Source organism: Eleutherodactylus coqui, unplaced genomic scaffold (assembly GCF_035609145.1).
Source record: "Eleutherodactylus coqui strain aEleCoq1 unplaced genomic scaffold, aEleCoq1.hap1 HAP1_SCAFFOLD_44, whole genome shotgun sequence".
Taxonomy (NCBI): domain Eukaryota; kingdom Metazoa; phylum Chordata; class Amphibia; order Anura; family Eleutherodactylidae; genus Eleutherodactylus; species Eleutherodactylus coqui.
The window spans coordinates 1,242,957-1,255,154 of NW_027101695.1; the positions used below are offsets into that span (position 1 = coordinate 1,242,957).

Sequence of the window (12,198 nt, forward strand, 5' to 3'; positions counted from 1 at the left end):
ACAGTGAGACATATGTTGTACAAATTGGGACATGTCTATTAAGTTATGTATGCCAAATTTCTGCAATACAAAGGTTGCAATGTTGGTACATATAAAATTATGACTTTTCAGGGGCTTTAGGTTTGATGCACTTTTTTAGAAGTGGTTGTGGTCTAGCTTTAGGAGGCATGGCCATCCATAGCCTACCAGAGTAGCTGAAACCTACACTAGCTTGGGGGTTAGTCTGGCACATGGAGGTACTGCCAATTGCCACAAATATATTAAGAGGCACGTTCCTCTTAATACATTTATCTCATCGAGTCAGCTCATAGTTTACTTTGATCAGAGTATAAGGCAACAGTTTAAGTAACTAGGCTCCTAAGTGTTTATGGGACTTTGTGTTTAGTATTACAAATTTGTATGGTTTGTTAATAAAGGTTAAGTTTTATTAGATACTTCGTATTATAGTCTTGATAACTGCGGTATAAGTATGAAGGTCTTGAAGTGATGATTTAGGAAACACCTCTGCTAGTGAAATCTATCAAAATAAGCTTACCCACCTGCACCTGTGTATTTTAGAATGAGGTTCTCATCATCAAATTTCCGTCCATAGATGGATTTTCCGCCTGTGCCATTGTGATTGGTGAAGTCACCTCCCTGACACATGAATTGAGGGATAACTCTATGGAAGCTGCTTCCTTTGCAGCCAAAGCCCTTGTCATGTGTACAGAGGAAGCGAAAGTCTTCTGCAAATTAAAAAAACAAAAACATAAAAAACACAAATGTGGACATTCTTACGTACAAATCAATTAGCTCAATTTATTGAATGAAAGCATTGTGCCGAGATGGCATCCCCTCTTCATATTAAGGCTCATGAATGTCAAAAGACAAGGTTCACTGGCCGGAACAAACCAGTCATGTGAAAGTCCATCCTGTAATACCACATTTTCCCTGCAGTGGAAATATCTCACTAGCAGCAGCTTTCCCTCGCATTACCAGCTTTTAATGGGGGTGACAAGAGTTGAGCCTGAGGAAATCATCATTTTGAATGGGATTGTGCATGTTGGCATAACCTCTTTTAACCCCTTCTCGCCACATGACTTAAGGTTACATCTTTGCAGGCTGGTACTTAAGGCAACATGACGTAACCTTACGTCATATGGAACTCGCGGGATCTGAAGAGATCCTGCGGTATCCGGCAGCGGGCGCCAGCTATTACTGATAGTAGGGGTGCATTGGGACAGCGACCCATGCTGTTAACCCCATACACGCTGCAATCTTTGTAGATCGAGGTTTATAAAGGGTTCACAGAGGGAGCTCACTCCCTGTGATGTCATTGGATTCCCCCCCCCCCCCCCCCCGATTTAATCGAGGAGAGCCGACGAGTTGCCATGGCAACATGACGTTAGCTACAGGCGTCCTGCTTTGCCATTGCCTATGATCGCTTTAACCAGCGATAAGGCATTGCAGGACAGAAGTCCTGCAATGCCTTACCACAGCGATCATAGCTGCAATGGATCAAGTTCCTGAGGACCTAAATAGTGTAAAAAAACTAAATAAATAGTGTAAAACGAAAAACATTAAAAAATAGAAAAAAAAACCCACAACCCCCTATTTATATGAAAAAACGTAAGAAACAAAAACGCACGTGTGGTATCATTGTGTCCGTAACGATCTGTGCTATAATTTGAGCACAGTAATCCTGTGCAGCAAAAACTGTTGAAAATAAGAAAAAAAGATTAAAGGGGTTGTCCCGCGCCGAAACGGGGTTTTTTTTTTTCAACCCCCCCCCGTTTGGCGCGAGACAACCCCGATGCAGGGACTTAAAAAAACAACAGCACAGCGCTTACCTGAATCCCCGCGCTCCGGTAACTTCTATACTTACCGGTTGAAGATGGCCGCCGGGATCTTCTTCCTCCGTGGACCGCAGCTCTTCTGTGCGGTCCATTGCCGATTCCAGCCTCCTGATTGGCTGGAATCGGCACGTGACAGGGCGGAGCTACACGGAGCCCCATTGAGAAGAGAAGAAGACCCGGACTGCGCAAGCGCGTCTAATTTGGCCATTAGACGGCGAAAATTAGACGGCTCCATGGAAACGAGGACGCTAGCAACGGAGCAGGTAAGTGAAAAACTTTTTATAACTTCTGTATGGCTCATAATTAATGCACAATGTACATTACAAAGTGCATTATTATGGCCATACAGAAGTGTATAGACCCACTTGCTGCCGCGGGACAACCCCTTTAAAGGCTTATTTATTCATTTTACCTTCAAAAAGACGCAATAAAAGCGATCCAAAAAGCTATATGTACCCTAAAATGGGAAAAATAAAAGCTACAGCTCGTGACGCAAAACAACAATACCTCACATAGCTGCGACAATGGAACGATTGAAAAATAATTATAATTTCCAAAAGAAAAGAGTGTCTATTGTGCAAAAGTGGAAAAATCTAAAAAATTATGTTTTTGTTACAGTTGTAATCGTACCGACCGCTGAAAAAATGTATTGTGTCATTTATGACTTGCTCCACTCCAATCCATACTAAATGCAGCAGCTAGGCCCATTTCTCTATCCAGTCGTTACTCAGACGCCTCTGCATTATGCCAGTCGCTGCATTGGCTGCCCATCCACTGCAGAACTAAATTTAAACTCCTCTACCTCACTCACAAAGCTCTGCATGGCGCTGCACCAGCATACATCGCCTCTCTTCTGTCAGTACACCACCCAGCCTGCTCACTCCGATCGGCTAACACACTCAGACTAAACACCCCTGTAGTACGAACCTCACATGCTCGCCTACAGGACTTCACCAGAGCAGCACCCATCCTCTGGAACGCTCTACCCCAAGGTAATTAAAATGGATGTACTGCCCCGTTTCCTGTATCTTTGTCAAACAATTCCCATTGGGCTCCCAAGAACATACCTGAAAAAAATCCGATCTCTAATCTCCAACTTTGTTTGGAAAGGACGCAAACCGCGCCTGAGATACTCATTGCTAAAGAGGAGAAAAGAGAAGGGGGGCCTGGGCCTACCGGACTTCTCCCTCTACCAAAAAGCTAACATAGCAAACTGCGTACTTGACATCCTCAAAAAGCAGAAACTCAAAGCTATGGGTGGATATAGACCACACAGGCGAAACAGATGGCCTATACAGAGCTCCCTGGATTCCGCCAAAATGGATCAAGTCTATACCCAAATCTCCCCCTTCAGCCTCCAACTATTTAAGGCATGGGCGAGTTTCGCCCCTCAATATAGGCTGGTTACAGCCCCAGGCCCCCTAACTCTGCTCTTAGCAAATCCCCTCTTTGAAGCTACTACAAATCAGAAGGGCCTTCTGGCTATTCCTGCGGACCCAATCCCTAGATTGAGGGACGTAGTGACGCAAACGGGACTGAAACCCATGATGGAGATCTTAAACCAGTCTCCACCGCAGCCAGGATTCTGGTTGCAATATCTTCAGCTGAGAGGGTTTGTGAGCACGCTGATCCCGAAAGAAAATCTGACGGCACCCCTGACTGAGTATGAGCAACTCTGTTTGTCAAGTCTAAATCAGAGGCATATGATCTCCACGTTATATAAAATGTTGCTGGATCGGGAGACGGAGGATGAGACTCTGAATTATAGGGAGGCCTGGGAACGGGAGTTGGGAGAAAACATTATGGGGGAGGACTAGTGTAAAATCTGGGCACTATCCACAGCTGGCAAAATACAAGACCTCAACTATAAGATAGTCTCAAGGTGGTATAGGACCCCGGACCACCTACAGAGGATCTTTCACCAGTTCTTCCCTGCGTGCTGGAAATGCAGTGTGAGCCGAGGTACAATGACCCACATTTGGTGGGACTGCCGGCCAGTAGCGGACCTATGGGAAGGGGTGACAACTAGAGATGAGCGAGCGTACTCATCCGAGCTTGATGCTCATTCGAGTATTAGGGTACTCGAGATGCTCGTTACTCGAGACGAGGACCACACGGTGTTCGAGTCACTTCCATTTTCTTCCCAGAAAAGTTTGCGCCCTTTTCTGGCCAATAGAAACACAGGGAAGGCATTACAACTTCCTCCTGTGAAGTTCCAGCCCTATCTCACCCCCCTGCAGTGAGTGGCTGGGGAGATCAGGTGACACCCGAGTATATAAACTGGGGCCGGCCGCGGCTCGCCACAGATGCACGCTGAGAGACATTAGGGAAAGTGCCGTCCTGCTGTAGCTGCTATAGGGAGAGTGTTAGGCTGTTATCTTCGTCTTCAAAAACCCCAACGGTCCTTCTTAGGGCCACATCTGACCGTGTGCAGTACTGTTGAGGCTGCTTTTAGCAGTTTTGCACATTTTTTTTTTTTGTATATCGGGCGTGCAGACCATAGCGTCCTCAGTCTGCAGTCATTTTACTGAGTATAGGGGCAGTACTGGTGAGGCAGGGACAGTGGTACAGGGAAAGAGATATACTGGCTATATAGGCAGTGGGCTTTTTCAAAAAAATTGGAAAAAAAAAATCTTTGGGCTGCCTGTGACCGTGTTCAGTTTACTGCGTGTCTGCTGGGGGTAGTAGTCACTCACTATTACCCAGCTAGGTGTTACTGCAGCCTTGCGCATAATGTTTTCTGGCTGCACTGTGCTTTCAATAACCACAGTCATCCTCCAACAGGGAAATCCATATGCAGGCTATATAGGCAGTGGGCTTTTTCCCAAAAATTGGAAAAAAATACTATATTTGGGCTGCCTGTGACCGTCTTCAGTTTACTGCGTGTGTGCTGGGGGTAGTAGTCGCTCATTATTACCCAGCTAAGCCTGTGACCGTCTACAGTTTACTGCGTGTCTGCTGGGGGTAGTAGTCGCTCATTAATACCCAGCCTTGCGCATAATTCTTTCTGGCTGCACTGTGCTTTCAATACCCACAGTCATCCTCCAACAGGGAAATCCATATACAGGCTATATAGGCAGTGGGCTTTTTCCCAAAAATTGGAAAAAAATACTATATTTGGGCTGCCTGTGACCGTCTTCAGTTTACTGCGTGTCTGCTGGGGGTAGTAGTCGCTCATTATTACCCAGCTAAGCGTTAAAGCAGGCTTGCGCATAATTGTTTCCTGGCTCTGCTGTGTCCGTTACATGATCGCCGTCATCCAGCCAGAGGGAAAGAGTATACATATATACGCTGCATACAGTGTCTGTCTGGTTTTTCACCTCACCATTTTAAAAAATTGAAGCAAAATACTTAAGGCCTACCACTAGCCTTTTGCCACTTGACTGGTTCTGCCCTGTGAATTCCAGTAGCTCAGTCATATGCACCTAGGTCTCACTACAGGCTTGCGCATAATTGTTTCCTGGCTCTGTTGTGCGTTCCGTAAGCGAAGTCAGCCTCCAACCACAGGCCAATAAGCGGCACAATTAATTACAGCGTTCTGTTTCTGCTCTACTCGTAATACACCATGCTGAGGGGTAGGGGTAGGCCTAGAGGACGTGGACGCGCGCGAAGACGCGGAGGCCCAAGTCAGGGTGTGGGCACAGGCTGAGCTCTTGGTTCAGGCGTATCGCAGCCGACTGCTGCGGGATTAGGAGAGAGGCAAGTTTCTGGGGTCCCCAGATTCATCTCACAATTAATGGGTCCACGCGGTAGACCTTTATTAGAAACTGAGCAGCGTGAGCAGGTCCTGTCGTGGATGGCAGAAAGTGCATCCAGCAAACTATCCACCGTCACCACCCAGTCTTCTACGCCTGAATGCTCTCGCTGCTGCTCCTCCCTTCTCCCAGCCTCCTCCCTCCCAGCAAATGACACATTCAGAAGAGCAGGCAGGCTCCCAGGAACTGTTCTCGGGTCCCGGCCTTGAGTGCGAAAAAATGGATCCTCTAACACCTGAGGAGTTTCTCATGACCAATGCCCAACTTTGGAAAGTTCCCGGGGTCCGGGTGAGGAGACTGGGGACTTCCGGCAACTGTCTCAAGAGCTTTCAGTGGGTGAGGAGGACGATGATGATGAGACACAGTTGTCTATCAGTGAGGTAGTAGTAAGGGCAGTAAGTCCGAGGGAGGAGCGCACAGAGGATTCGGAGGAAGAGCAGCTGGACGATGAGGTGACTGACCCCACCTGGTTTGCTAAGCCTACTGAGGACAGGTCTTCAGAGGGGGAGGCAAGTGCAGCAGCAGGGCAGGTTGGAAGAGGCAGTGCGGTGGCCAAGGGTAGAGGCAGGGCCAGACCGAATAATCCACCAACTGTTTCAAAGGTGTGGCAGTTTTTCACTGAGAGTGCAGACGACCGACGAACTGTGGTATGCAAGGTTTGTCGCGATAAGATCAGCCGGGGAGCCACCACCACTAGCATGCGCAGGCATATGATGGCCAAGCACCCCACAAGGTGGGACGAAGGCCGCTCACCGCCTCCGGTTTGCACCACTGCCTCTCCCCCTGTGCCCCAACCTGCCACTGAGATCCAACCCCCCTCTCAGGACACAGGCACTACCGTCTCCCGGCCTGCACCCACACCCTCACCTCTGCTGTCCTCGGCCCCATCCAGCAATGTCTCTCAGCGCTCCGTCCAGCCGTCGCTAGCGCAACTGTTTGAGCGCAAGCGCAAGTACGCCGCCACGCACCCGCACGCTCCAGCGTTAAACGTGCACATAGTCAAATTGATCAGCCTGGAGATGCTGCTGTATAGGCTTGTGGAAACGGAGGCTTTCAAAAACATGATGGCGGCGGCGGCCCTGCGCTACTCGGTTCCCAGTCGCCACTACTTTTCCTGATGTGCCGTCCCAGCCCTGCACGACAACGTCACCAACGCGGTTACTGCCAAGGTCCACTTAACAACGGACACGTGGACAAGCACAGGCGGGCAGGGCCACTATATCTCCCTGACGGCACATTGGGTGAATTTAGTGGAGGCTGGGACCGCTCACTTCCTACCCACCCCCAGAATTGCGGGCCCCAGCTCGGTGCTGGTATCTGCGGCGGTGTAGGCTTCCTCCACTAAACCACCCTCCTCCTCCTCCTATGCAACCTCTGTCTCGCAATTAAGATGTGTCAGCAGCAGCACGTCGCCAGCAGTCGGTGTCGCGCGGCGTGGCAGCACAGCGGTGGGCAAGCGTCAGCAGGCCGTGCTGAAACTACTCAGCTTAGGAGAGAAGAGGCCCACGGCCCACGAACTGCTGCAGGGTCTGACAGAGCAGACCGACCGCTGGCTTTCACTGCTGAGCCTCCAACTGGGCATGGTCGTGTGTGACAACGGCCGTAACCTGGTGGCGGCTCTGCAGCTTGGCAGCCTCACGCACGTGCCATCCCTGGCCCACGTCTTTAATTTGGTGGTTCAGCGCTTTCTGAAAAGCTACCCACACTTTTCAGACCTGCTCGGAAAGGTGCGCCGGGTCAGCGCACATTTCCGCAAGTCCAACACGGATGCTGCCACCCTGCGGACCCTGCAACATCAGTTTAATCTGCCAGTGCACCGACTGCTGTGCGACGTGCTCACACGGTGGAACTCTACGCTCCACATGTTGGCCAGGCTCTATGAGCAGCGTAGAGCTATAGTGGAATACCAACTCCAACATGGGCGGCGTAGTGGGAGTCAGCCTCCTCAATTCTTTAGAGGAGTGGGCCTGGATGGCAGATATCTGCCAGGTCCTTGGAAACTTTGAGGAGTCCACCCTGATGGTGAGCGGCGATGCTGTAATCAAATCATTAGCGTCACCATTCTCCTGCTATGCCTGTTGAGAAGTTCCCTGCAAAGCATAAAGGCTGATGCTTTGCGGGCAGAAACGGAGGCGGGGGAAGACAGTATGTCGCTGGATAGTCAGAGCACCCTCATGTCTATATCTCAGCGCGTGGAAGAGGAGGAGGAGGGGGAGGAGCCTGAGGAAGAGACAGCTGGGCCCACTGCAGAGGGTGCCCATGCAGCTTGCCTCTCTTCCATTCAGCGTGCATGGCCGGAGGAGGATACTCAAAGTGATCGTCCTAGTGAGGACAGCCATATGTTGCATCCAGGTACCCTGGCACATATGGCTGACTTTATGTTAGCATGCCTTTCTCGTGACCCTCGTGTTAGACGCATTCTGGCCACTACGGATTACTGGGTGTACACACTGCTTGACCCACAGTATAAGGAGAACCTTTCCACTCTCATTCCCGAAGAGGAAAGGGGTTTGAGAGTGATGCAATACCACAGGGCCCTGGTGGACAAACTGATGGTAAACTTCCCATCTGACAGCGCTAGTGGCAGAAGGTGCAGTTCCGAGGGCCACGTAGAAGGGGAGGCGCGGAGATCAGGCAGCATGTTCAGCGCAGGCAGGGGAACACTCTCCAAGGCCTTTGCCAGCTTTATGGCTCCCCAGCAAGACTGTCTCACACCTCCCAAGTCCAGGCTGAGTCGGAGGGAGCACTGTAAGAAGATGGTGAGGGAGTACGCAGCCGATCGTACCACCGTCCTCCGTGACGCCTCTGCTCCGTTTCTGTGTCGTTTCCAGCACTTTCTTGGGTTTTGCAGATTTTCACCAATGAAAACCTTAGAGAGCATCAGCGATATACAAAAATGCTCGAGTCGCCCATTGACTTCAATGGGGTTCATTACTCGAAACGAACCCTCGAGCATCGCGGAAAGTTCCACTCGAGCAACGAGCACCCGAGCATTTTGGTGCTCGCTCATCTCTAGTGACAACCCTATATAATCACATCAACCACTCAAGAGTGATTATGACACCGAAATTAGCCCTGCTCTCGCTGTTCCCGGACAGCATGAGAGCCGCCAAATTATGCCTTCTAAAACATTTCATACTAGCGGTGAGAAGACTTATCCTAAGGTTCTGGCGCTCTTCAACCGTTCCCACTAGGGGCGTGTGGGTGGAGGAACTCCACACCCTCATGAGATTTGATGAACTGGGAGCCGATGACCCCAAAACTTGGGAAGCATACTACAAGACATGGCAACCATGGGTAGCGTTCAGAGGGTCGGACGATCTGAAGCGATGGCTGGATTATGGTTCATTTGACTAAATCACCTGGCGGGCAGGCGCTCAGAGGTCTCCCCACACAGAATCATGCCTCTGCAAGTATCTCTCCAATACTCATGAATGTACAATAGTAAAATAGCTTTGCAGCTTTCTAACATCCCTTCTGCTTTAATTGCTCCATTTTAATTCTATTTTGCAGATCTCTGCTTGCCATCAGTGAGTGTGGAAATTTGTTACATTGCAATGGCTGAAAAACTTGCCTTGAACATGTCAAACTTCATGGGTTGTACCAAAGCTGGACAACGCTTGGACATGATCAGGTGTAGATCTAGATGTAAACATAAATGCTTTAAATCACTGAAAGCAAACATCTCAAAAAGTGAGAAACTGAAATAAATTAAAATACTATTTCATCATACATTGGACAAGATTAACGAACATAAAACTAGAAGAAAAAAAAAAAGATTTTTTGGATAAAGACAGGAAATGCAAATGAAACATGCAGGTCATTGACAGAGAAATATCCTGCAATAGTCTGTAATAACCCAGCTCTGACAGAGCCGTGTATACATTGCCAGAACAGCTCTGATCCCATCAACAGCAAGTAGATTCAATTTTTATTTTTAAACCTAAGGCCCAATGTCCACGGGTGGATTTGATTTGCTGAATCTACGCGTGGCATCTGTGTGTGAGATCTGCAAATCAAGCCGCCCATAGGGAAGCATTGGGCATCTGCACTTCATTTAACATCAGCGGATTTTCAATTTGATTTGGGGATAATAAATCGCAGCATGCTCCATTTTACCGCGGATGTGGCTCCATTCATCTCTATGGGAGCTTACGATCCGCAGTGCATCCACAAATACATTTGCAGATTTAAAGGTTATAATCTATTCGGGAGGTGGCGGAAAGGCTGGGAGGTGGGGCTGCGGATTTGTTCCACACGGATGATCCGAAGGGCATCTGCGTGGGAAAAAAAACGCAATCCGCGATCTCCTGCAAGCAATAAAAAAATCAATTTAATGACTCGCAGTGCATCCGCTGCGGAAATCCGCATAAAAAATCTGCATGAGGCCTAAGAAAGGTTTTCCCAAGTACACAGGATAGCATTGATCCTATTCCCAGCACCTGGATAGAATGCTAGGCAGCCCAACCTCTGTATCTTAATTCTTGATTAAAGGGGTATTCTGGCCTTCTTTCAACTGATGATCTATTCTGTGGATGTCAGTGCAGCAGGACATTGTCATCAGCGTGCAGGGGAGGCTTCACTACCATTGAAATCAATGGGAGCGCTGCACTTCTATCACACTACCCTGCTCTTCATCCGCGTTCCCGAATTGCTGGCATCACGGTGTTCAGAATGAGAGTACCAACGCCGATAGAATGAGCAGCGACACCACAGCAGTCACCTAACTTCCCGTGGCATTAGCCCTATTAAATGGATGTTATCTGGTAACCAGGGAACAGCTATAAAAACTATAAACTACAAAACTGTTTGACTTTTCAAAAGGCACCGGAGAGGGAAGTAATATAACCTGCGGCTCTCCTTTCACAGCTTTCTCCCCTGGATCTAATAGTTCCTAGCCCCCCTTCAGTCTTTCAAGATGCTGGTACAGCTCCTGTCACTACTCCGTGCACACCACCACGGTTGCAGATTTCTCATGTAAGCATTGCTGCCCAATCAAAGCAATGTGGAGCGCCTCAGAGTACCTATGCACCGACACTACACCATGTGCATCAGATAGTTAGGGAACCTATGTGACCATCTCCGAGAACTAAAAAGGGCCCATCAATTGGTGAATTTGTAGCAAGAAGCTGGAAAAGAAGAGCAGCAGGTAAAATGAACGCCGGCGTCTGGTACCAAGAAAAATTTTGTTTCAGGACCGGAAGGTTGCTTTAAGGCCATATATATTACTGGTACAACCCTTCTATTCAAGGACTTTGTGTAATCTATTAACCCCTTAGTGACCAAGCCAGTTTGCGCCTTAATGACCAGACCAAATTTTGGAAATCTGACATGTGTCACTTTAACATAAATTATTATTACTCTGTAAAGCTTTTGCATATCCAGGTGATTCTGACATTGTTTTTTCGCCACGTGTTGTACTTTATTTAGAAATCAGACCGACAGAATTTGTGTATAATTTATTTAAAGCGCCAAAATTGGAAAAAAAAGTTGTAATTTTTTCTTATTTTCAATTGCAATGTCTCAAACATACCGTACACATGTTTGATAAGATATATATTTCCATCCGTTTACTCTATTCTGGAATCACATTTGAAAACCTTTTTTTTCTCTCTTTTTTTTTTTTTTTTTTTACACACGCGATTTAGCAGATGTACAAATTTAACATTAATTAACATTTTGAGGAATACTTTGTTTTCCTACACCAAGCCAAGATTGCAAAGGCTCATAAGTGTCAGAATTATAGACACCCCCACAAATGACCCTATTTTAAAAAAATACACATCTTAATATATTCACTGTCATGGGTGTCATGAGTATTTTGATCCCACAGTTTCTTTTCAGAAGTTAATACAATTTTGAGGGGAAAAAATGAAATTTCATAATTTTGAAAATATGTCATTTTAAAATACATTTTTTTTTCTACAGTGCACATGAAAATGAGGATTTGCACCCCAAAATGGATACCAGTATTTGTCTTGTGTTTAGTAACATACCCATTCGTGTGCACAGAAGCCAGATAAAGTCCGCAGATAAAGCGGGGGGCCTTATGGACGTAATTTCATCTGCCCTCACAAATATGATCCATGAGGAAAGATGAAACAAACTTTTTTTCTTTTTTAAAATTTTTTTACATGATCACTGTTATCCATTGGATAACAGCGATCATGTGACTGGGGACCATATACAGCGGCTCCCAGTGACAACTCCGTGTTCTCGGCTACTCATACTAGCCGAGAGCAGGGAGTTTTTAAATTTCCCAGGCCTCCCGGCCCTGTGCGCATTCGTGTGACGTAATGCTGTCTGGCGCGCATGCACAGACGCCAGGTCCTGCAGGACCAGAACGCCGGGGGACATCGCGAAGGATGGTGAGTAATTTGAGATCTGATCCATTAAGGGGAGCTAAAACTAACTTTTTTAAACTTTACATTGCCTTTAATGCGATCGCTGGGGTGGGGGGTACTTGACAGCATGGAGCTGTCATGTCCAGAGCCTGCAGGGCTTTAATCCCTGAAGGAAGCATGTTTTTACCTCCTCTGGGATAAAGCCCAGCGGGCCAGGACTATGGGGTGGTCACTAAGGGGTTAAACACTGCTAAACGAGTTGAG

General features: G+C 47.7%; 1 long non-coding RNA gene across 2 annotated transcripts in view; it reads right to left on the reverse strand.

Moving 5' to 3' along the window:
* Positions 1 to 609: 609 nt before the first annotated feature.
* The window catches only part of LOC136590858 (uncharacterized), a 32,980-nt gene continuing 21,391 nt past the window's right edge, over positions 610 to 12,198 (reverse strand). Inside the window, exon 4 of one of the 2 annotated variants that reach the window (XR_010787762.1) lies at positions 610 to 725. This is a non-coding gene — a long non-coding RNA (uncharacterized lncRNA). Of the gene's footprint in view, positions 726 to 9,164; positions 9,233 to 12,198 lie in introns of those variants that run through there. The other variant, XR_010787763.1, reaches the window with a different exon arrangement.